The sequence below is a fragment of the Periophthalmus magnuspinnatus genome, chromosome 18 (assembly GCF_009829125.3).
Source record: "Periophthalmus magnuspinnatus isolate fPerMag1 chromosome 18, fPerMag1.2.pri, whole genome shotgun sequence".
Taxonomy (NCBI): domain Eukaryota; kingdom Metazoa; phylum Chordata; class Actinopteri; order Gobiiformes; family Gobiidae; genus Periophthalmus; species Periophthalmus magnuspinnatus.
Window position 1 is genome coordinate 1,208,696 of NC_047143.1, and position 25,865 is coordinate 1,234,560.

The 25,865-nt window shown below is 42.2% G+C and overlaps 1 protein-coding gene across 1 annotated transcript in view; it reads left to right on the plus strand.

The window, feature by feature from the left end:
- Positions 1 to 25,865, plus strand: part of LOC117385933 (deleted in malignant brain tumors 1 protein-like) — a 434,825-nt gene that overhangs the window by 83,709 nt on the left and 325,251 nt on the right. The gene's annotated exons all lie outside the window — the stretch shown is intronic.

The following is a 25,865-nucleotide window of genomic DNA, read 5'->3' on the forward strand; positions in this document are numbered from 1 at the left end:
GTTCCCTGCAGATGCAAACTCTGGACAGACTGTGTTCCACAGGACAAGAGCAGGGACTTCAGGAGCCTTGTGGTGGAGGATGAGGACAGAGAACTCAGGTGGACACTGGTGTGGCACAGGAGACCAATCCTCTATTTTTAAATCTATATAAATGGAAGGGAGATTAATAAATAAAAAAAAGACAAATATAATAAAATGAAAGATTTAGATTCAGCTCATTATTGAGTTGTGCTATTTTTATAACCGGCCTGCGGGTGACTCATGTGGTTTCTGGGGTTGACCTGGTGCCCGCGGGCAGTGTGTTGATGACCTGGTCTAGACTAAACTGGTATGATTGTTTTGATGGTGTAAATTCACTGTAGGTTTTCTCATTCGTCAGCTGAAGATTAGACGACGCTACTAGGGACAACAGCTCTTTGACGAGTCTGCACAATTGATTTACAATTCACAATTTATATTTTAAGATTTTTACTATTAGAAATTCCACATTAGAAATTGGCGTCACGAACAGGATGCTATCTGACCGCGCGGACACGTCTAGCAACGGCTCGGGCATGGAGTGGGAAGCTGAGCAATTTGATTAAACCAAAAAAGAGGGAAAACTAAAATACTAACACTTTAAACTGAAAGCCCTTGCCACTGTTTCCTGTGTCCTGGTGTGATCTGCACTTGGGTATGTAGCTGCTGTTGTGAGCGCGCTGGCTGGGATTGAAAGCTCACCTCATTAGTTCAATTCTGTCATTCTGAAGGTAGAAGACGTCGGATGACATTTATTCTAATAAATTTAGTCCTTGATGTACCTTGCATGAATGAGGACTTGTCAATAGGAGGGTGGAACGAAGCCATTCTATTCCTAAATTGTGTGTTCTGGACTGAAATTGTCGCAATAACGTAGGTTTTTATTAATACGCCTTATACAGAGAATTTCGCCCATCCCGACTTGAATGCAGAAAGATACTGTCGAGTCTGATGAAAGTCAGGGATATAGCTAAAATCAGGACATTCATGCCTCTGAACCGCGTTTCTTGAACAATCACGAGTACATCTAGGCCGTGCAGGGCTTGTGTAAGGCAACTGAGGTTACTTTCCCTGCCAAAATCAACATGTCTGCTGTGACAGTGTACAAACAGAAACCAGATGAGAACACCGATCAATTCATACACCACAAGATTGTTACTTTTACTGTTAACTGTGACTTCTCTGATGATGACACATTTGTTTGAGACCTTAAGCTGAAAGTGAGCAGAATTTCAACTCAGTGAGTTCCATTTCATGTTCTGGGTGGCAGCTGATGGCGCAGACACGTCCAACAATGGCCTGGGCATGGAGTGGGCTGCTGAGCAATTTGGTTAAACCAAAAAAGAGGGAAATCTAAACTACTAATACTAACACTCAAGGTTTTTACTATTAGAAATTCCACAACAGGGAACAGCAGTCACCCACACGTGGACCCTCCCCCAGTTTCACAATCTTCTCTGGGTAAGATATACTTTTCTGCCATTCCAATTGACCACAACCACATGTCGCCCTCTACTGGTCTGTCACAAATTCATGAGTTAAATTTTTTAACTAATTCTGTTGAAGCACAGTTGAAAAGCAGTATCTGGCTTTCACTGGTTAAATTTCATAGAATCTTTATTTATTATTACTTTTGTCACATTCAGGTTATTTCTGTGACCATTGTGAGTTTTTTGGTTTTTTTTCTTTAGCAGAAGGGAACCAACAATTTTGTCCACGTGAGTAAAAGCTAGAATTTATTAGTTGACAAAAATGTAAGTAATTAAAAAAAAACAAAAAAAAAACAACCTAAAATGTCGCAAATGTTGCAAAATATTCAGTTCATTCCACAGTTTTAACTAATATGACAACCAATTTTTAAAGCTATACAGTTTGTAATAATAATATAACAATGTCTCAACAAAAATGATCACACAAGTCACAGCAGCCATTTTTTTCAATGCCATAACAAGGGTAAAGGGCAACACGAGACACAGTTCATGGGTGGCAAGCCAGAAACAGAATGATTCAGCCGCCCCAAGCCGGTGGCAGACTGGCTGTTTTAATGGACACGCCCCATCAGGTAGAATTCCCGGGAATGATGGAGCGGTAAAGTGCCTGTCCAACCCAGTGCAGAGACAACAGCGGCCAACAGAGTCCCATGGGGGTAGCAGGTTATGTCATGAGAGAACGAGGTCTGTCAAAGTACACGTCACCCTGAAACCAATGCTCTAGATCTGTGAAAACATGGCAAATGTAAGTTCACTTAATGATCGAACAGTTTAAAATGTGCCCAAGATGATTAAAAAATACAATTTTTTCATTTACACAGATGTGGTGGAGCCATGTTAAAGCAATACCCAAGGCCATCAGGATCATACAGACAAACATGGAACAAAGTATTCCCATCTGAAACCGGGTCAGCTCAGGCCTAGGATCTGGAAAACAGAATGACATTATATTTACCATGAAATTCGCAAATACAGACTGTGGCTGCGATCACACACACCACCTCCAACACTGGGACTAGAGCGGAACTAAAGCTGGACTAGACCAGAGACTGAAACAGGACTAAAAGAGGTCTGAAACAGGATTGAAACGGGACTGAAACAAGACAAAACCAAATCTAAACCAAGACTATGTAAACCAATTGGGCTATAAAAAATAAGCTTGCCTTGCCATGGTTTCTAGGTAACATACCTCTGCACATGTGTCATATCTGCTGCTAATGTTCAACCAGGAAGTAAAATTATAACCTCCAAAATGGCAAAATCTAACGATGTTAACTATATTTTAGAAAACAAATACAAAAATGAGCCTTTCTTTATGTTCCTCTGGCCAAAGATGATGACTTCAGTCTTGTCTGAGTTTAGCTGAAGAAAGTTGTTTTGCATGCACACACTGATCTGTTGGATGCAGTGGCAGTGGAGTGAATTCACCATCTGAGTGTCATCTGCAGAGTTGTGGTAGGACACATTATTGCTGCGTACTAACTGGTCTGACAGTAGTGTGTAGAGATTGAACAACAAGGGTCCCAGGACTGACCCCTGAGGCACCTCACAGGTCAGGGACATTTTATCTGAGAGACATTTTCCAATTTTTAGATAGGACCTGAACCAGTTTAATGTCGTACCACAGATGCCCTCCCAGTCCTCTAGTCTCTGTAAGAGAATCCCATGATCCACAGTGTCAAAGGAAACACTCAGATCTAACAGGATCAACACTGAGACTGTGCATCAGTGTTCAGGCGGATGTCATTTGTCACCTTGATAAGAGCAGTCTCAGTCTGTGGTGGGTCTAAAACCTGACTGGAAGACATCAAAAGAGTTGTTCATTTGGAGAAAATGAATAAGTTGTTGCTTAAAAACTTTTTTAAGGACTTTGCCTAAAAATGGCTGATTTGAGATGGATGGGTAATTGTTCAGTATTTTACTATATACAAATGTTTTTGTTGGTAAATGGTCATGTCACATTACAAATGGACAGGAAGAATTAAACCCATCAACATAATTATTATTAAGAAAATCATAAATACATTTACATTTAGCATCTTCTGATCTGGTCTCTGCTGGTGTGGCTCTCGTCACAGTCAAGCTGAAGTATTCTGCCAAACAAGAAAATGATGTTAGAAAAGTTTTAATATTATTTTAAGAACAAAAAGACTAAAGTCAGGTAAGAATCCACCATGTGTATGTACGCATTTGGTTTTAGAGCAATGCTTGTCAAAATATGGTACACACACAGCACACATTCATACACCAGTGTACACAGACACTGGGCCGAGGTGGGTCACGTGTCTTGCTCAAGGACACGTGACCCACCAATCAATGACAGTGTTCATCTGTGGAAGCTGGAATTGTACCGTCAACCTGAGGGTCAATGAATCCCACCGCTCCACCAATAATGTTTATGTCGAGAGTGGGATTTGAACTGTATTGTATTTACTAGTTTAGGTCTGATATTTGGACCTTTTTTTTTTTTGCATGAGCTCCCCCTGCAGGTGTGATCTTGTGAGTGCAGTTTGGTCAGATACGCAGAGATAAGTAATAGTTTTGAGAGCTTTTGCCAAGCTCCCGTTTTAGTCAACCGGCAGCACATGTCTTGATGTACGACGGACTGGGCCATTTCATTAACAGGGTCAGACTCAAACTGTTCATCGTATATTCGTCTGTCATCAATCTATTCTAGTCTATAGTCGTAGTATTTATTATCTTTTAGTGTCGTAAAGTCAGGCAAATTGGACCAAGTAATGCAGAACTCAGGGAAGTAGTGAATAAGAGTTCAATAATGTGGGTAGATCTGGTGGGGAACAGGATGAGCCGGGGTCTGGGAACGAGAACAAGATAATGGACCGGCAAGTTTCATGAAGCAAAACCCTTTTATTTGATGATAGTTCCTGTTGCTGCGGTCCTGTCTGCCTTTAAGCACACTGAAAAAAGTAAAACACTGGTTTAACCTATAATTTATATCGTAATCATTTACTTGTTTCTAAAGTGCTTTGATCTCTGCTTTACACTTTCTAGATTTCTGCAAAAGTCACTGTCTATGTTTAGAATCAGCTGATGCAATACTTTGGCCTGGTTTAGTTCTGTTTTGTTACTGAGATTGTCCTCATTCAGACCTGATTTTTCTTACAAGTTCTAGTTTAGTCTTGAGGCTTTTACTCGTTTTTTGTTTGTGAAAATATAGCAGTTTTGTTTAACTTGGTTTGCGTTGGTTTGAATCTAGTAAAATAAGAACTAATGTTAAACAAAGATGTGTGTCTGTTTCAAGAATAAGACTTATTCCTGACAGAATTATCTCAGTGATGAATTTAAAACATTATTCTGGTCCCTCTTTTCATCCCTCTTGGTCTTTCTTTTGGTCCGTCTTTGTCCCTCTCCTTGTCCCTCTCTTGGTCCCTCTCTTGGTCCCTATCCTGGTCCCTTGCCTGGTACCTCTCTTGGTTTCTCTCTTGATTCCGTGCTTGGTCCCTCTCTTGGTCCCTCATTGTCCCTCGCTTGATCTCTCTCCTGGGTCCGTCTCCTGGTCCCTCTCCTGGTCCCTCTCTTGGTCTCTCTCTTTGTACCACGCTTGGTCCCTCACTTGGTCCCTCTTTTGGTCTCTCTCTTGGTCCCACGCTTAGTGCTTCTCTTGGTCTGTCTCTCTCTTGGTCCCTTGCTTGGTCCCTCTCTTGGTCTCTCTCTTGTTCCTCTCTTGGTCCCTACCCTGGTCCCTTCCCTGGTCCCTCTCTTGGTTGCTCTCTTGGTTTCTCTCTTGGTTTCTCTCTTGGTCCCTCTCTTGATCCCTCTGTTGGTCCCTCTCTTGGTCCCTCTGTTCTCCTCTCTCTTGATCCCTCCCTTGGTCCCTCTCTTGGTCCCTCCCCTGGTCACTCCCCTGGTCCCTATCTTGGTCCCTCTCTTGGTCTCTCTCTTGGTCCCTCCTCTGGTCACTCTCTTGGTCCCTCCCCTGGTCACTCCCCTGGTCACTCTCTTGGTCCCTCTCTTGGTCTCTCTCTTGTTCCCTCTCTTGGTCTCTCTCTTGGTCTCTCTCTTGGTCTCTCTCTTGGTCCCTCTCTTGGTCTCTCTCTTGGTCTCTCTCTTGGTCCTTCTCTTGATCCCTCTCTTGGTCCCTCCCTTGGTCACTCCCTTGGTCACTCCCCTGGTCCCTCTCTTGGTCCCTCTCTTGGTCTCTTTCTTGGTCCCTCTCTTGGTCTCTCTCTTGGTCCCTTCCCCTGGTCACTCCCCTGGTCCCTATCATGTTCCCTCTCTTGGTCACTCCCCTGGTCTCTCTCTTGGTCCCTCTCTTGGTCTCTCTCTTTGTCCCTCTTTTCATCTCTCTCTTTGTCCCTCCCCTGGTCCCTCTCTATGTCCCTCTCTTGGTCCAGCAGACGGTCCCGTGCTTGGTTTCATGCTTGGTCCCGAGCTTTGTCCACACTTGGTCCTTCACTTGGTTTTCATTGACTTAATGGATTATTTTATTTATACTATCAGATTTAGCCGTTCTAAATCTTTATTACTGCTGATCAATCATTCCAAATGTCAAAGGGACCATGCAGCCATAGCTACGCCTAGTGTTTATGCAAAGTGTGGGAGCTTGAACCACAGCTCAGTGCTAAATAGCAAACTGAGCGGTGGAGGGAACTAATAAATAAAGTGAATTTGCCTAATGTGATGGCAGTTCTTTAGTTTGAATAGACTCTGTGACACCTGAACAACATCAGAGCACGAAACAACGCACAAGACAACGACGAGGTGAGATTCATTTCATGCATTCTGCTAAATCTTTAGTTAGCATCTTTAGTAGCAATCTGCTTTTCAAAAAGAACAGATTTAAAATATGTGGGGAAAAAAGCAAAAATGTTCAGGCCAAGCAGTTTGGTTTTTTCCAGTGAACAAACGATGATCCATCTATTTTCATTGGCAGCTGTTCACGCAGGGACTTCCCTTTTCACGCACAATTCCACTTCCCAAAGCTTTCCCAGGCCAGCCAAAAGACAATCCCTTCAGCGTGTCCCTGGTTTTCCCCTGGTTTTATTATTACCAATTTGCTACTAAGACATTTGGTGTTTACAGGTTCAATTTTACGCAAAAGTGACTCTTGTGAGCTCTATGCCATGATATAACTCTCTCCTCAAAAACAGACCTGGAGCTGTGTTTTTTTTTTCATTCACACATGTTTGAGTCACACTTTATTATTAGTCTGTAACATCTACAAAGATCAAAACGCTCTGTTCCACCTTGTGATGTCATGGAGTGGTAGTTTTCAAGTTACCAGATCCTTTTACCTTTAGTTTAGTAGAGATGGGCAATGATCCAAATGATTTTAGAAATGAAGGTGTGTGGAGTTTAAAAACACAGTGGAGCACTTCCTGTATCACCACACGATGACATCACAAGGTGGAACAGAGTGTTTTTTGATTGAGAGAAGAACTCAGCCTAAATCTGCAGGGTTTGTTTGTGTTAAACGTATGAATGAAACAAAAACACAACTGGTGTAATATGGGACCTTTATAGATGTTGATGAAAGGAAGGATTTTGATTCAATTTAATGTGTATCATTGTTCATACTTTTTTTTTTTTTTAGATGAGCAACTCAACAGCTCAGAGTGTTCATGATTGTGTCTTGTCCATTACGAGTCGGTACATCTTTCTCTCCTGGTTCATAATGTACCTCATCCTCCTTCCTGTTTTCCTGTTTGTCCTCTACATCGGCTTCACCAAATGGACGACGTCTCAGTCCTCTGCATCAGGAGGCCTCAGTCACTCTGACGTCTTCACCCTCAACATGGTCGCCATGGAGATGATCAGCGTCGCCGGGTCATGCGTCACGTGTTATGGGTTTCTAAGTTTGAATGAAGGAGTGGCAGGTTTTGGGGGGGACACAGTCATAGCCACCATGACTGGACAGATGCTGTTCCACAGTCTCACCTGTGTGGAGAGGTACCTGGCCGTGGTCCACCCTGTCATCTACCTGCGACTGAGGAAAGGGGGCGGAGTCACCATCAGAAACATCTGCATCATCTTTGTCTGGGCCTTTAGTGTGACTTACACCTTATTGTATCGAGTGTTAAACAATTATTTATTTTTTCTCATGGCAGGTTTGGTTCTGCACTTTGCACTCTTGCCTTTAGTCGCGTATTGTAGTGTGTATGTTCTCTGCGTTCTGATTCGTCCAAAGCCTGGGGAGCAGGGCGGGCGCAAGAAGCAGATGGACCACTCAAAGCGCTCCACTGTTTACACCATGGTGGCCATACTGGGAATACTTCTATTGAGGCTGATAACCAATTTAACAAACAACAGCCTCTTACTTCACCCTCATCCCTGGATATCTGATGTTTGTGTGATCTTACTTTCATCTGTCTGGCCTGCTCTGCCCAGTAGTCTGGTGTTACCACTGCTGTTTTTGTACAGAGCAGGAAAACTCACCGGCTGCAAGTAGAGCCAGTTCAGAATGCTCCATTACACGGCGTGACGTCACAAAGTGGTCACACTTTGCAGCACAACTGAGTCTCGGTTTCCACCCGGTTTCTAGCTTGGTTTTAGTTTCTTATTTTTCAAACTAGAGACAATTACCTTTCAAAAGTGCATGTTTAACCACAAACTGTAGCAAATATGTTAATGATGTTGTAATAATATAGCATAAAATAGGATTACCAGTGTGTATGTCGGAGTTAACGCTAACGGTAGTTTAGCCTAGCCTAGCTTCTTACCTCAGCCTCTCTTGTACACTTTCTGTCAGTTATAACCATAGAGCCAGGCTTATGACTTTGTTAGCTTTAAACGACTGCAATCTCCTTTTAAAGCCACTAAAAATGAGGACACTTTAAACCTGTTAATTGTTTTAAATCAGATGTTGGAGCTGTACGTCACATCAAATTTAAAACTCAGTTTATTCTGGGGAATTAGTAGAGCTTTGCTAAAACATTTAAAGCTGTGGTACCTTATTTTAGTGGTATAGACAATGTGCAGTCGTCCCATTTTGACATAAATTTGTGTGTTTATAATATATTCTTTGGGGGAAAGCACCAAATTTACTACTTAACAAGAAAAAAAAAATAAAAATAAAATAAAATCAGGTTTCTTAGTTTGAGACATCAGGTGCTGGACAACTATCTGCACAAGGTTAATCACTGATATGCAAGAAGTTTACTAACAGTCTAAATATTTGTTGCGCTCAAGTCTCAAGCACTGAATCCAGAAACCATATTGACATTTCGCAGTGACATCATGCTGTGGTGTTCTATATGTACGTCTATGGCTTAGTCTACAGCAGTTACCGTGGTGACAATGCACAAACACTGACAAAAAAGTTGTAATGTTAACAGCACAAATCAGCTCGTCTGTTGTAGGCGCCGCTAAATCAGTTGTATGGTCAAATTGTGTTAAAACCATAACCTGCTAGCCGCTGCGTTCCAAATAGGAAGTGATCATGGACTGTGAGTCTGGATCCATCGACTCCGATTCTCTTTACATTGGAAAACTGGAACTGGGGAGCAAAACAAAATGTGTGGTGCAGTGTGTTTTGTATGCAAACCAAATTAGGAGTAACTGTGATGTGTTTCCCTGTTTGACACATCTTCGACTTTTGCAAAGCCTTGTTACAACTGTTGTGATTTTGGGTTTATACTTAAAACATTAAATTAATGAAACATGAAATTATGAAGATGTCATTCATTTAATTTTCTCAGGTTTGTCGTAGTCATGGCATAAGTCCAAATTCAAACTATTTTAAAGAACCATATTATAATGTTGTACCCTAAACCAAAACATACCTGGAGTTCTCTTTTTGTTTCATTCATGCTTGTTTCACTGATTCATTAATCAAAAGTCATTTTCTCAGAGAACTCAAAAAATCTCAGTTCATTTCGCCCGGATTGTGATGTCGTAGTTAAAACTATAGACTTAACTTGCAGTTTTTAAGCCCATAAATCATCACTGGACTCATTCTGCGGTTGTACTATGTTCACAATGTATCACAACAAACGCATTCACGAGGGATAAAAACTTCTATTTGAGGGATATACTTTGTATTTGTTCATTCCTGTTGCTGACAGCAGAGGGAGTATCAACAACTAAATGCCTCATTGGAAACTGAAGTGAACTTTATTAAAATATATTTTTCAAAAGTAGACATTATTTTAGGTTAGAAAATGTGAAATACTTATCCCAAGTCGCAGAAAAAAACATGTTTAAAAGAGAATTAAAGCCACAGTAAGGCAAAATGTGTGTTCCTTAAGAATGGCGTTGACATTTGGAAACACACATCAAAGTTTGGACAACACCAGGACTAGAACACAACCAACCAGAGTCTAGATGAGCACTAAACTGCATGGATTCATACCACCTCTGCCACCACAATGTCGACTAAAGTCCTAAACGTGGACTAAAGTACAGGCCACTCCTTGCTGTTTCAAACATAAAGCAACGTCTAGAAATAATTCAAAGAAAATAATGTAAATTAAAATGAGTAAATATTTACAATTATTTACACCAAACCACAATGAAATCATGAGTTGTCTTTTGCATCGTCTAAACAATACAGTGCCAAAAAAAAAAAAAAAAAAAAATGTCGCCACCTGGATTTAACTAAGCAAATATGTCGTCTCCTCCTGCAGTCGGTCCGGTCGAGGTTCAGCAGAGTGAGGTCAGCTGACACCTGAATATACTGAATGACCAGGTTAATCCATCAGTGGATTTTTGGGCATATACCAAGACGACAATGTCAGGATTCATCGGGCTCAAATTGTGACAGAGTGGATCAGGAGCAGAGACGTCATTTTCACACATGGATCGTCCACCACAGAGTCCAGACCTTAACCCCAGTGAGAATCTTTGGGATGTTCTGGAGAAGCTTTGAGCAGCGTCAGATTCGACCATCATCAGTGCAACAGGTGAAAAAATAATGCAACAACTGGATGGAAATGAATCTTGTGATGTTGAAGAAGCAAAATCCAAACAATGCCACAGTGAATGTGACGTGATCAAAGCTAAAGGGACAACCAAATATTAAAGTGTGACTTTTTTTTTTGGTGGTGACTTTTTTTAGCCAGGCAGTGTATGTGACCAGCTTTATGAAATCCAACATTCTGAAACACAATAATATGTTAATGTGGCATAGGCTATTTTCTTTTACTTTATTTCTGAGTAATCTTGCCAAAAAGACCATGCAGCCATAGGAACACCATGTGTGGTTTATGCAAAGTGTGGGAGCTTGAACCACAGCTCAGTGCTAATAGCAAACTGAGCGGTGGTGGGATCTAATAAATAAAGTGAATTTGACTAATGTGATGGCAGTTTTTTTAGTTTGAATAGACTCTGTGACACCAGAACAGTCCTGCAACATCAGAGCACGAAACAACGCACAAGACAACGACGAGGTGAGATTCATTTCATGCATTCTGCTAAATCTTTAGTTAGCATCTTTAGCAGCAATCCGCTTTTCAAGAAAAATAAATTTAAAATATGCTACCAAAGTGGTGACGGAAAGGCTGAATTTAAGACAGACACTTCATGAGTTTAAGGTCTGCCTTAAATCACACAAAATCTCTGTGGACGTATAGGTTTTGGGTTCATTTGTCTAAACTAATGTATGTAAGTTTGTGTACGCCTTAGATTAATGTTGATTAACACTGATCAAATGTGTGCAAGTACAGCCAATCTCAAATGAGCCTATCTATATGAATATCTTGAGTTTAGATTGGCTGACAGTGACATGCAATTTCTGCTTCAATTAAACATGTCAAATTTTTTTTTTTTTTAGATGAGCAACTCAACATCACACCGAGAGTTTGACAACTGCGTCTCATCTGTTGTGAGTCGGTACATCTTTCTCTCCTGGTTCATCATGTATCTCCTCCTCCTTCCTGTTTTCCTGTTTGTCCTCTACATCGGCTTCACCAAATGGACGACGTCTCAGTCCTCTGCATCAGGAGGCCTCAGTCACTCTGACGTCTTCACCCTCAACATGGTCGCCATGGAGCTGATCAGCGTCGCCGGGTCATGCATCACGTGTTATGGTTTTCTAAGTTTGAATGAAGGAGTGGCAGGCTTCGGAGAAGACGCAATAGTCAGCACCATGACTGGACAGATGCTGTTCCACAGTCTCACCTGTGTGGAGCGGTACCTGGCCGTGGTCCACCCTGTCATCTACCTGCGACTGAGGAAAGGGGGCGGAGTCACCATCAGAAACTTCTGCATCATCTTCGTCTGGGCCTTTAGTGTGACTTACACTTTACTCTATCGAGTTATAGAGTGCCACTTGTTTTATGTTTTGTCAGGTTTGGTTCTGCACTTTGCACTCTTGCCTTTAGTCGCGTATTGCAGTGTGTATGTTCTCTGCGTTCTGATTCGTCCAAAGCCTGGGGAGCAGGGCGGGCGCAAGAAGCAGATGGACCACTCAAAGCGCTCCACTGTTTACACCATGGTGGCCATACTGGGAATACTTCTATTGAGGCTGATAACCAATCTAACAAACAACAGCCTCTTACTTCACCCTCATCCCTGGATATTTGATGTTTGTGTGATCTTACTTTCATCTGTCTGGCCTGCTCTGCCCAGCAGTCTGGTGTTACCACTGCTGTTTTTGTACAGAGCAGGAAAACTCACCGGCTGCAAGTAGAATACACCTTAGAATGCTCCATTACACGGCGTGATGTCACAAAGTGGTCACACTTTGCAGCACAACTGAGTCTCGGTTTCCACCCGTTTAAGAGTTGTTAAGTTCTAGCTTTGTTTTTGTTCCTTATTTGGCTTGGTTTTAGTTTCTTATTTTTCAAACTAGAGACAATTACCTTTCAAAAGTGCATGTTTAACCACAAACTGTAGCAAATATGTTAATGATGTAGTAATAATCTAGCATAATATAGGATTACCAGTGTGTATGTCGCACTAACTGCCAGTTAGTGACACAAGTGTGAATGTACACTTACACCTGGTTTAGTTCTGGTCTTTGTGAGGTGTTGGTACTTGGAAATATAGTTACAAAACAGTTGATTATGTAAATATTTCATCATACATTCATAGCACAAAGACTAAAGTCCTAAATTTGGACTAAAGTATAGGCCACTCCTTGCTGTTTCAAACACAAAGCAATGTTTTCAAATAATAATAATAAAAAATAATAATAATAGTGTAAAAGAAATAATTATTTACAATTATTTACACCAAGCCGCAATGAAACCTTGAGTTGTCTTTTGCATTGTCTAATTAATACAGCACTATTTCTTTCATATGTGACCAGTTTTATTCTGAATGAGAATGTTATGTTAATGTGGCATAGGTTATTTATTTATTTTTTTTTACTTTATTTCTGAGTAATCTTGCCATTCCAAATGTCAAAGGGACCATGCAGCCATAGCTACGCCTAGTGTTTATGCAAAGTGTGGGAGCTTGAACCACAGCTCAGTGCTAAATAGCAAACTGAGCGGTGGAGGGAACTAATAAATAAAGTGAATTTGCCTAATGTGATGGCAGTTCTTTAGTTTGAATAGACTCTGTGACACCTGAACAACATCAGAGCACGAAACAACGCACAAGACAACGACGAGGTGAGATTCATTTCATGCATTCTGCTAAATCTTTAGTTAGCATCTTTAGTAGCAATCTGCTTTTCAAAAAGATTTAAAATATGTGGGAAAAAGAGCAAAAATGTTCAGGCCAAGCAGTTTGTTTTCTCCCATTGACGATGATTTCTTTACATAGTTTAAATATTTTTAGTAAGACTTTCTTAGTTCAGTATTTAGTCCATCAGTGGCGTGTGGCTTGAAGACGGAGATGAATAGTGATGCTTTAGGCTCGGTGGAGGTGAACTGGGCTTTCCCTGGAAGATCTGTGGGAGTTGATGTGTCGACAAAGGTGGAAAAGGAAATCCTGCATTTAAGACAGACACTTGATGGGCTGAGAACAGAGAGGTCTGCCTTAAATCACACATCTCAGTGGAAGTAATCTATGTAAGTTTGTTCAGCCCTTAGATTAACGTTAATGGACCTATCTATATGAATAACTTGAGCTTAAATTGGTTGAGAGGCAAGTTTCTACTTCATTTAAACATGCAGCATTTATTATTTTTTTAGATGAGCAACTCAACGTCACCCCAAGAGTTTGACAACTGCGTCTCATCTGTTGTGAGTCGGTACATGTTTCTCTCCTGGTTCATCATGTACCTCATCCTCCTTCCTGTTTTCCTGTTTGTCCTCTACATCGGCTTCACCAAATGGACGACGTCTCAGTCCTCTGCATCAGGAGGCCTCAGTCACTCTGACGTCGTCACCCTCAACATGGTCGCCATGGAGATGATCAGCGTCGCCGGGTCATGTGTGGCTTGTTACGGGTTTGTAACTTTGAGAAAATATGCAACGTCTTTTGGGGGAGACACAATAGTCAGCACCATGAGTGGACAGATGCTGTTCCACAGTCTCACCTGTGTGGAGAGGTACCTGGCCGTGGTCCACCCTGTCATCTACCTGCGGCTGAGGAAAGGGGGCGGAGTCACCATCAGAAACATCTGCATCATCTTTGTCTGGGCCTTTAGTGTGACTTACACTTTACTCTATCGAGTTATAGAGATTGACTTGTTTTATGTTTTGTCAGGTTTGGTTCTGCACTTTGCACTCTTGCCTTTAGTCGCGTATTGCAGTGTGTATGTTCTCTGCGTTCTGATTCGTCCAAAGCCTGGGGAGCAGGGCGGGCGCAAGAAGCAGATGGACCACTCAAAGCGCTCCACTGTTTACACCATGGTGGCCATACTGGGAATACTTCTATTGAGGCTGATAACCAATCTAACATACAACAGCCTCTTACTTAACTCTGAACTCATATTTGATCGATGTGTGGTAAGTATGTCATCTATGTGGGCCACTCTGCCCAGTAGTCTGGTGTTACCACTGCTGTTTTTGTACAGAGCAGGAAAACTCACCGGCTGCAAGTAGAATACACCTTAGAATGCTCCAGTACACTGCTTGATAGTTGTATTTTATGGCACAGTAACTCCTTCGCCAACGCTATGTTCACTGTCAGCACGGTAAGAACTTATACACACATAATATACTTTACCAGACGATGCATCTGTTTTCCTAAAGAGTGTAATTTCTGTGACAAAGCTTGTTCCAACCTGAGTTCAGTAACATTTTTAATCTGCATACAGGACAACACGACCTGCGGTTTGTATGAAGTTATGTTTTCTTTTCGGCCCCACCCACTTTTGGCGTAAACCGCACTTTCTTTACGGTGGCACTTGTGATTAAGCAGGAATCCCGTTCATTTTAATGGAGAATTTCAGAAGCTTTTCACTGCTAAAAACTGACATAAAGTGGTGTTGATTTATGTAAAATGTTGAGTGTTCACGTGATCAACAAGTCAACACTAGTCCATACTTCTGGATTAAGATGAAAAGTATATTTTACCCAGTATGCCAGTGTATCATTTTATCCTTCCTGTATCGCAGATTGCAGAGGTTTGTTTGAAATTATGTTTACTATCAGTTTTTGTTTGTGTGTATTAATGGAAACTTGTATAGTTTGAGATTATAATCCACATGAGTTCATCATTGTAACATTTTACTTACCAACTTATTAAAGACGAGTTCATAAGTGAAAAAGAAATCGTATTATTGTACCAAGGACATTTTCATCTTAGTTCTTGTTATGTAGCCTGCATACATAGCTAACCGATCTTAAATGTTCATATTAACCCACTCTACGTGATCCTGGGGTTTATTTTGTTATTGTGTCTGTAAATCTAGATATAAACATTCATAAATCCCGGTAGCGTCACCAACAGGTTTGACTGACAGTGTTGCTAACCCAGCACTGTGGGCGAGAGGGGGCGTTACCTTCAACAGTCTCACTCTGGATTAGCTCTTTGGTTGCTATGATACTCGCGATCGCAATTCCAAATATGAACTCGGCTCCAAATTAGCCGCTATAACTGCTAGCCTCGATGAATATCATTTTACCGGAGCCAAATGCTGTGAGTTACTTCGCACTCGCTCAGTCCACTTCTTTACAGTTGATTCCTGCGACACTGAAACTTATACTGCAATGAAATGGAAGCACAGGAGACTTGAATGGACAATACTATTCCAATGTGTTGAGTGTTCATGTCCCTGGGTCTTGTCCTGATGGAAAATTAACTCATTCTTCATTAAACCTCCCAAGACTCCTGCTTCTCTCAACTCAGTACGTCTATATGCAGTCTGAAGAGTTTAATTAAGATAGTTTATATTTATTTGGGTAAGAAACATGCAATTAACAAGAAATTACCAACTGATTTTTAGTTTTTTTTCTCCCACAACAGTGCTGTCAGAGGCTTAAAATATAACAAAACAGGGTAGACACTATGAAAAACATAAAATCGTCTTACAGAAAACAACTACAGAAGAGCGATAGTGCTGCTGACAATATGGACAGAAATCTCAGAGCACCCAAGAAATCGACATTTCAAAAAAGCTTTATTCTTAAACAGTAATACATGGTCAGTATTCTTAAAGATGACTAAACATTCACAGCCACAGACTGAACGAGCTGTTAAACTGGGCACGATTCAAGGGGGAGGACTAAAGGGGAGAGTGAGAGGGTATGGAGGACTAAAGGGGAGAGTAAAGGGTCTGGAGTGATCAGACGGAGAGTGTCTGGAGGACAAAAGGGGAGAGTGAGAGGGTGTGGAGGACTAAAGGGGAGAGTGAGTTGTCTGGAGGACTAAAGGGGAGAGTGAGAGGGTGTGGAGGACAAAAGGGGAGCGTGAGAGGGTGTGGAGGACAAAAGGGGAGAGTGAGAGGGTGTGGAGGACTAAAGGGGAGAGTGAGTTGTCTGGAGGACAAAAGGGGAGAGTGAGGGGTCTGGAGTGATCAGACGGAGAGTGTCTGGAGGACAAAAGGAGATAGTGAGATGGTGTGGAGGACAAAAAGGGAGAGTGAGTTGTCTGGAGGACTAAAGGGGAGAGTGAGTTGTCTGGAGTGATCAGACGGAGAGGGTGTGGAGGACAAAAGGGGAGTGAGAGTTGGCTGGAGGAGTAAAGGGGAGAGAGAGTTGGCTGGAGGACTAAAGGGGAGAGTGAGAGGGTGTGGAGGACAAAAGTGAGGGGTCTGGGGGAGAGTGAGTGGTCTTGAGGACTAAAGAGGAGAGTGAGCTTCAGGAAAGTTAATTTAGTGTTTTATTATTTGACCAGTGAAATGAAAGCATGATTGTTGTACGTCGAAAGAATTTCCGTCACCAGATTCAACATATGTAGAAGTTCAGTTATGTCATCTGCAACTGAGACATATCAATTTAGAATTTTGTAAGTAAATTCAAACACGCTAATCTAAAACAATGGATTTTAGAATGATCAAAACCTGTGCCAGTAAAAAAAAGAAAAAATTAAAACACGCGTGGTAGTTTTCCAGCTCTGTGCAGGAACAACAGAGGTAGAACAAGGCTACTGGGCAGAGCGGCCCAAAGAGAAACCAGGACCAGCGTGCAGCCATCCGTGTTACCGTTCACTGAAATAAACACAGCGTAGTTTAGCGACTGAACAAAGAGCCTTAGTAATAGAGCTCCTAGTATAGCCAACATGGTGTAAACAGTGGTGCGCTTTGATTGGTCGATCTGCCACCTGTCTCCTCCCCCCTCCCCAGGCTTTGGACGAATCAGAACACAGAGAACAGAGACGCTACAATAAATGACCAACGGCACAAGTGCAGTGGACCCAACAAACCCAGTAATTGAATAAAAAACTCTCATATGTATTCTGTTAGATAAAGAAGCTAGAAAACTGAAACTGCAACAAAACAGACTTGAAAACCAAACAAAAGTAATGCAGATGTGTCTGATGGTGACTCCGCCCCCTCTCCTCAGCCGCAGGTAGGTGACAGGGCGGACCACGGCCAGGTACCGCTCCACACAGGTGAGACTGTGGAACAGCATCTGCCCGATTGTAGTGGTTGTTATGACGACGCCTCCTCCCAGCTCCAACGCTTCGCTGTGATCCCACAAAAACCCATAGCAAGTAAAGAAAGACCCGAAAACGCAGATTATCTCCATAGCGACGATGTTGAGGGTGAAGACGTCGGAGTGACTGAGGCCTCCCGACGCTGAGGACTGAGACGTCGTCCGTTTGCTGAAGCCGATGTAGAGGACAAACAGGAAAACGGGAAGGAGGAGGAGGTACATGATGAACCAGGAGAGAGAGATGTAATCGTTCTTGAGGAAGAGGTAGCACTGGTTGGGCGCCGGGTCCGAACTGTGGTTGGTCATCTGATGGAAAATATTTAGTGCATAAAACAGATTAGAGTACTTATACTTTGCAGCCCATGTTACAAAACAAACACGACCATCAAAAAATTGCCAACATATTCATTTTGTTATATAAACGTCTAAAGGTTTACCAGAAAAATGTCTTCCCTGTGATCTTCTGCATTGATGACATAGGAAGAGCTGCGTTTTAGAACTTCCTGTATTGTTGTACTTTTCTTCTTAACTTTCCCCCATCGTCATTCGGGTTGTATAATTTTGCATGCAGCTTGTGATTTTGACAGCAAAATAAGTTCTATACGGACTACAGAACCGTTTTAAAACATTTTGCACAAATCAACACTGCTTTATATCATATTTTTCAGGCCAAACCTTTCCAAAATTCACCATTGGAAACAAGGGAATTCCACCTTAACCCAGAAGTTAGAGGCAAAAGTGGGCGTGGCCGGAAAAGGTCAATAAAACTATGATAAATATTTGCCACAGGTACTATCCCGCCAAAACAATTCAGAATTAGACAAACATTAAAACCTGTCATAAGCACTTTAAAGACACCACAGTGAGTCAATGGTGTTTAATTAAAACCCTAGACCTGACTCGTACCTATAGGCTCGTACGTAACACTACATAATCCTACGAGTATCACCCATTAAGAAAATACAATTGGAGAAGGAAGTGCGTACATCAACATGGGCGTGGAGGCGAAAATAGGGATCGATCGGCAAAATGGCGTTAATTACTTCAAATACATTTTCAGAGGGTCACTGAGAAGAAACAACTAGAACATGGTTAAATGCTTTGAAAAGTTCATTTTGCAGAATCGGTCTAATTTAAGATCATTCAACTGACAAAATCTAGTGTGATTAATCAGAGGGACCATGATCTTAAACCTCCAAATTCGAATGACGAGCAGATGTTGAGTAACTGCAAATCCCAAGCAAATCACTAACATCTCCAGGACGACAATCTGGCAACGGATCCTTCACCAGAACCGTGATACCTTCAACCAAAGAACTTTCAGAACAATCTTATTCGGACAATCTGAAAGTTACTTCTAATAAAGAAACCGAAGATGAAGAAAATGGCTTAAAAATGATGACTAAATATAACGTAAGTTTAAAATGAGCAAACCTTTCTGAAGTCTTCGGTCTTTCGCGGCTGTCAAACTGTGCTCGTTTTGCATGCTTCACTTCCATGAAATGACCAAGAGGCAAATTTCTACTAATAATTTGGTCTCGCAGGCGTAGACTTCACTTGCAAATACGGGAGTTGTGGTGAGGTGCATAAACAACACATTTTAAATGATTTGCACATGATTACGTCACTTAAACTAGGACTAAACACCCAAGATCCATCACGACCGCATTGAAAATAGAGCGGCTGAACTGGGCAGTACCTGGAGGAGTAAAGGGGAGAGTGAGGGGGGAGGAGAGGTGGGGTCTGGAGGAGTAAAGGGGAGAGTGGGGAGGAGGAGGGGTGAGGTCTGGAGGAGTAAAGGGGCGAGTGAAAGAGGAGGAGGGGTGGGGTCTGGAGGACTAAAGGGGAGAACTGAGGGGGGAGGAGGGGAGGGGTTTGGAGGAGTAAAGGGGAGAGTGAGGGGGGAGGAGGGGCGGGGTCTGGAGGAGTAAAGTGGAAAGTGAGGGGGGAGGAGAGGTTTGGAGGACTAAAGGGGAGAGTGAGGGGGGAGGAGGGGAGGGGTCTGGAGGACTAAAGGGGCGAGTGAGAGGGGAGGAGGGGCGGGGTTTGGAGGACTAAAGGGGAGAGTGAGGGGGGGAGGAGGGGCGGGGTCTGGAGGACTAAAGGGGAGAGGGAGGGGGGAGGAGAGGCGGGGTCTGGAGGACTAAAGGGGAGAGGGAGAGGGGAGGAGGGGCGGGGTTTGGAGGACTAAAGGGGAGGAGGGGTGGGGTTTGGAGGACTAAAGGGTAGAGTGAAAGAGGAGGAAGGGTGGGGTCTGGAGGAGTAAAGGGGAGAGGGGAGGAGGGGCGGGGTTTGGAGGAGTAAAGGGGAGAGGGGAGGAGGGGTGCGGTTTAGAGGGCTAAAGGGGAGAGTGAAGGGGGAGGAGGGGCGGGGTCTGGAGGAGTAAAGGGGAGAGTGAGGGGGGGAGAGGATGGGTGGGATCTTGAGGAATAAGGAACAGTGTGACTGGTCTAACAGGTATCCACACTTAATCAGGACAGTGTTTTACCAAAAAGGTGCAAATTCATGTAATTTGCACTAGAGTTGCCGAAAATGACTACAAACAATGTTATCCAAACACGACATACACAGTTAAGTAGCAGAAAAAAAATGTGTTATAATAATAGATAAATAACTGACTTAAACTAAACTGGTGCTCACAAAATGTCTATTTGCATTGCATTTTATTTTACTTTACATAAGTAATTTATTTATTAGGCAAAGAGGATGAACAGCAAAAAAAGTGTTATGTGGTTTAAAGGACACATGATACAAATACAGTATTTGGAAAAATACTACTCAAGTAAAAGGTAATTGAAAGGACCACACATTTAATAAACCTGATAGTTTCAAAGGATAGACACAAAAATGAGAAAAAAAAAAAAAAATTATATCTGAAGGAGCACTGAAAGAAATGCAAATGTTTATTTCATGTTGTCAACATAAAGCTTTTGTCACTTGTAGACTTACTCACAGTGAGAAGAGAAACCACAGCTTTTACTCAGAGTACTGTTACTTCAATAATAATATTACTCAAGCAAGAGTATCCGTAGCTCAATAACAATATTACTAGGAGGAGTAAAAATGGTACTGCTGGAAAAATACTCTGAAAAGTACAATTTATTTAACAAGTTACTCAAGTAAATGTAACTGAGTACTCCGACTATGAATTTATTTGTTGAAGCGGTGGATAAAAAGCAGAGGCAGGACCAGGTTGCACGGGAGAGTGAACCAAACGGCAGAATTCCAAAGGACGCACTCACCCGAAGACAAGGACATAGACAGAGTTTGACAAAGAAGCAGCCCAGAAGCCGCCAAAAACAACACCCCAAAAATTGCACTTACAATCTGGAAGGCCCTCTTTTTTGATTGGTCAGTTTTCACTTTATCCCCTCCCCCTTTGGCTGGACTGGGGCGAATCAGAACACAGAGAACAGAGACGTTGCAAAAGGAGGTGATTACAAAAGCCAGACACAGAGAGACAAGAAAAGAAGTTGCATTAACATGATATGGAACGAACTGAAACGTGGGCCAAACAAGAGCAAGCAGCCACAGAAACGCTATGCTAACATTTCGAATCATGACCCCGCCCCTTTTCTTCAAACCGAGGTACGTGATTGGGTGAACCACTGCCAGGTAGCGTTCCACACAAGTGAGGGTGTTGAAGTGTAATTTGGCGGACCAGCTGGGAGAGAAAAACGCTAAACTTTTTAACATCAAATCTTTGTCATCGTAGAAAGCACCGACAAAGTGAACCACACAACCGCAAGTGGGAATCAGTTCCATCGCAGCCGTGTGGAAAGTGAAGTGGTCCAAGTGGCTGGCTGCGCGACGTCTCTTCCACTGAGAAAACCCCAAATATAGAACGTAAAGAGCTAGGGGCAGGACCAGCAGGTTGGCCACAGCGAACGAGGTAAAAATGTAAGAACCGGGTGGATCTTCGAAGCAGCGAAGTACGTCGGATAAATTGGACGCCATCACGGGAACTGGAAAAAACGGCAAAAACGCACAGATTATTTAAAGAGGACATTTTGTGCTTGTGGTTATAATCTATGACGCCGCTGGATCATTATGTTTAACATTTGAAATCACATTATTCATTTTAAACAACTTTAGAAAACTACTTTGCCCAATGGGAGATGATGTCGGCGCCCCCTAGCTGGGATAGCTGCTCATCACATTAGCAAGCAGACATTTATTTATTTATTTTTTTTACATTTGTACCAAAATGACTGCGACACTGCTGAATCCTACGAGTATCACCAATTAAGAAAATAAACCTGGAGAAGGAAGTGCGTACGTCACAGTGGAGGTTAAATGGGGGTAGAGCGACAAAATGGCGTCTTGAAAATAAGAGATTAAAGATTACTCAAACATCCATGGATCACCGTAAAAAGAACTTCAAAGAGTAAATGAGAAGGAAACAATTATAACGTGGTTAAAAGACTTGATTTTTTAGGTCCTCTTTAACATACTTTCATTTACAGCGGTGCATATCCAAAAAGAATAATAATCTACGTCTGAAAATCTGGTTAATCTTGAATCAAATTACTGACAAGCAGGTGACAGACCATTCACTAATAAAGTTACAAGTCAGGTTTGTGGAGAGACAAGTCTACGAACTGCAAGGATCTAAATTTTTCAATGTTTCCTGAACTCGTTAGTTGAAAATCTTAAAGGGACTGAATTACGTTGTTTTCTAATCTGTTATAATGTTGTTTCCTCGTCACAAACATACCTGGAGTTGTGTTTTGTTTCATTCACGCATATTTAATGATGTCTGTGTAATCCCTCAGTCGTCCAGGTATAATAGTGGCAAAAGAAAAGTTTAATTCTGTAACTGGACAAAAAGTTTCACAGTTAAGATGTTTGGCTGCTCGTCCAAGCCGCTTCTTCAGTTCTGGTCAGATTACTGGTGGACACCGCCTTACATCTATCTGGAGGGAGGAGCTAACAACACTGTAGCTAACGCGCCTATTGTTTACAGCCGCTGTTTGTTAGTGAGATCTATCGAGCTACATTAACATATTACATTAAGGGTGAACTGTGCCTGTCATATTTTGCATAATCGTTCAGACTCTCACACTATTTTGACTATCACGCTTGTTTTTTCCTCGTTTAGATTTAGGTCTGGAGTTATAAATAGGAGATAGATGATGTTTGAAGCTCCCATTCCTGTTCAAAGATGGATTGTCTTTCCTAACAAATATAACTTTTTAAACTCTCCTCTCAAACCTTTTCTTTTCTCTGGCTCAGGTATGAACCTCACTCTGTTCAAAGGAGTGGTTAGTGTCTTTGAGATGGACATGTACAGCAGACTGTGGTCCTGAGCTGCTCTTGCGATGGTGTTGGTACATCCTTTTATTGAGTGGATGTTTAGTTTCTCCAGTGTAACGGTCACTGCCCTCTTCACTGAATGGAGCAGACACATTGATTTATTCGTGGCTCAGGGGACAAAGGACAAATCCCAGAGACTATAGGACTCAGTAGAACAAGGGTTTTGTATTTTCAATTTCTGGTAATACATTTTCCACACAAAAAAGTAAGAAATGAAAAGGCATACTACTTCAGTGAAAGGAAAAGACTATATTAAACATTTAATTCAAGCTATATTTTATTTATAACACAAGGATTAAGTGATTACAATGAAATAAAGACAGGTGTTAGATAGAAATAAACTTTGACTGAATAAGAATACAACTTTTTGGAGCTTTCTACCTTGTTATAGCCTTGTTCCCTCATCAAAAACATGTCTGAAGAGGGTTAAGATACCATCCATGCACGTTTGAGTAATCTAGTGATCTCTTCTGGGCCGTATTTGAACCCGCTTTACAGCTAGCAATATGACCCTATCCAAAGCTCGTCATCCATGCTCACGCAGGACAAAAGTATGACGCAAAACAATTCACTACAGCTTCACAAACTTGATAGAATGTGCAGTAGTTTAATTACCAAAATGCAAGCCAGATATGTTGAGATGGCGTTCTGAAGAGAGAGTGACTTAGAGCAGAGAGCAAAGGGAGGATGGGGTCAGAGCCTCAAAAACAAAACTGAAACTTGAATCTATGGCCATGTCAATATTCAAACAAGAAAAAAAGATTAGAAAGTTGTGGAATAAATAAATAAAACCGCTGAAATGACTCTCTTATATGTTTGTCTGACTTTAAATAAGTAAATAAAAACAGTGCAAACAGATTAGATTTTTAGCAGTGTTTGCTAATCAACTGCTGAACATTCTGTCACAGACCTACATGCAGAACACAGAATAATGAATTTCTGGTTGGCCTTAGTGTTGTTTTATTGCTTTACTCTGCCCTTTTGTCGCTTTTGTCGATGCAGAAAGAGCACCGGCAGCACTAGACTACTAGGCGTGTTCAACCACCGAGCGGACACGGCCAACATACACGCTTTGAAATCTGTCAGCGCTTTAGCCAGGTCGATTATGTGGGACGCAAACATGATCCCAAACTTCACAAACAATACCATCGTAATGGCCGTAATTGTGTAAAAAGCTCTACGTTTTGATTGGTGAACGCGTCCCCTTCCCCCCGGCCCTGGACGAATCAGAACGCAGAGGACACTAACGCAGAAGAAGGTGATGGACAGCAGAGATATCACGGTCGTAAGAAAAACAGACAGGAAATTGAAGACAGGATTTCTGAACTGGAACACGATGACCATGCAAAAGATGACCAGCCAAGCAGCGATAATGCAGCTATTTCGTATGAGTTTTCTGTTCTTTTTTAAGTGGAGATAAGTGATGGGGTGAACCACAGCTAAGTACTGCTCCAGACACATCAAATTATGAAAGAATATTTGTCCACAATACACCATATACATGAGACTTCCTCCTGAAACAGCCAAGTCTGAATGCGAAGTGAAAGAAGAGACGATAATAATGCAAGAGCCCAGTACGCCGAAAACCTCCAGAGCCGTTATGTTGAAAGTGAAGTTGTCCGAGTGATTTGAGGCGGACGATCGAAGTTGCGTTTTGGGCTTTCTCCATTGTTGAAACCCAATGTAGATGACAGACAGAAATACAGGAAGCAACAAAATGTACAGAACATTCCACGCAATGTAGACGTAGGTGCAGATCAGAGTGTGTTGGTCCAAGGAGAAGTTCATTCTGACAAAAAGCTGAAATGCAAAAAGTTTGAAACAAAATTTAAAGTGGAACAAAACACCAAATGAACTTTTTTTTTTTTTGCTACTAAACTGTATATGATGTTTTAATAGAATTGTCTCGTGTTTCTAATCATTTTTTGGACATTGTTATTGTAAATTAGTTACATTTGCAGCTTTATGTCCAAAAATGTTTAAAACTGAGTGTGTGCTGCCTCCAGTGGCCACTGCAATTTCAAGTACTATGTGACATCAGCAAGACTGCGCAGATTACAGCCTGGCGTATCTGATACAAACGGCTGTCTTCAGGGGCGGAGTTTGACGCGTGGAAACCTGTTAGACTGATCAAACTATTGCTTATACCTCCGGACCCCGCCCCTGCTCCCTCCTCACTCTCCCATTTAGTCCTCCAGACCCGATCCTTTCTCCTCCCCCCCTTTAGTCCTCCATACCCCACCTTTTCTCGTCCTCCCTCACTCCCCCCTTTAGTCCTCCAGATCCCACCCTTTCTCCTCACTCCCCCCTTTAGCCCTCCAGACCCCATCCTTTCTCCTCCCCCCTTTAGTCCTCCAGACCACACCCTTTTCTCCTCACTCCCCCCTTTAGTCCTCCAGACCCCACCCTTTCTCCTCACTCCCCCCTTTAGCCCTCCAGACCCCACCCTTTTCTACTCACTATCTCCTTTAGTCCTCCAGACCCCATCCTTTCTCCCCCCCCCTTTAGTCCTCCAGACCCCACCCTTTCTCCTCCCCCCTCACTCCCCCCTTTAGTCCTCCAGACCCGATCCTTTCTCCTCCCCCCTTTAGTCCTCCAGACCCCACCTTTTCTAGTCCTCCCTCACTCTCCCCTTTATTCCTCCAGACCCCACCCTTTCTCCTCCTCTCTCACTCTCCCCGTTTAGTCCTCCAGATTCCAGCTTTTCTCGTCCTCCCTCACTCTCCCCTTTAGTCCTCCAGACCCCACCCTTTCTCCTCACTCCCCCCTTTAGTCCTCAAGGTCCTGTCCAGTTTTGCATCTCTATTTGAAATGCAGTTGTGGTTCTGTGGTTAAAACAGAACATGCAGAAACGTAACATGATTTTATGAGAAAAAAATTGTTTTGCAGTGTTTCAAAAAATACATTTTTAGCCTCGTATGGAACCAGTTGAGGAAATTAGTTTCACCTTACACATTTATTGTACACGCAGTTCCCTGAGGTATATGAGACCGATGTGTGCTGTCTGCGTCTAATTATTAAGCATTTTATCCTCCTAGAATTAGTAAGTGCACTGTTAACATGCTATTTGTTGTTAGCATTACCATGAGGGCAAAATGACGCTCTGGCCTCTGAAAGTTAAACCGATTATAAACTCATTGCGGTGAAT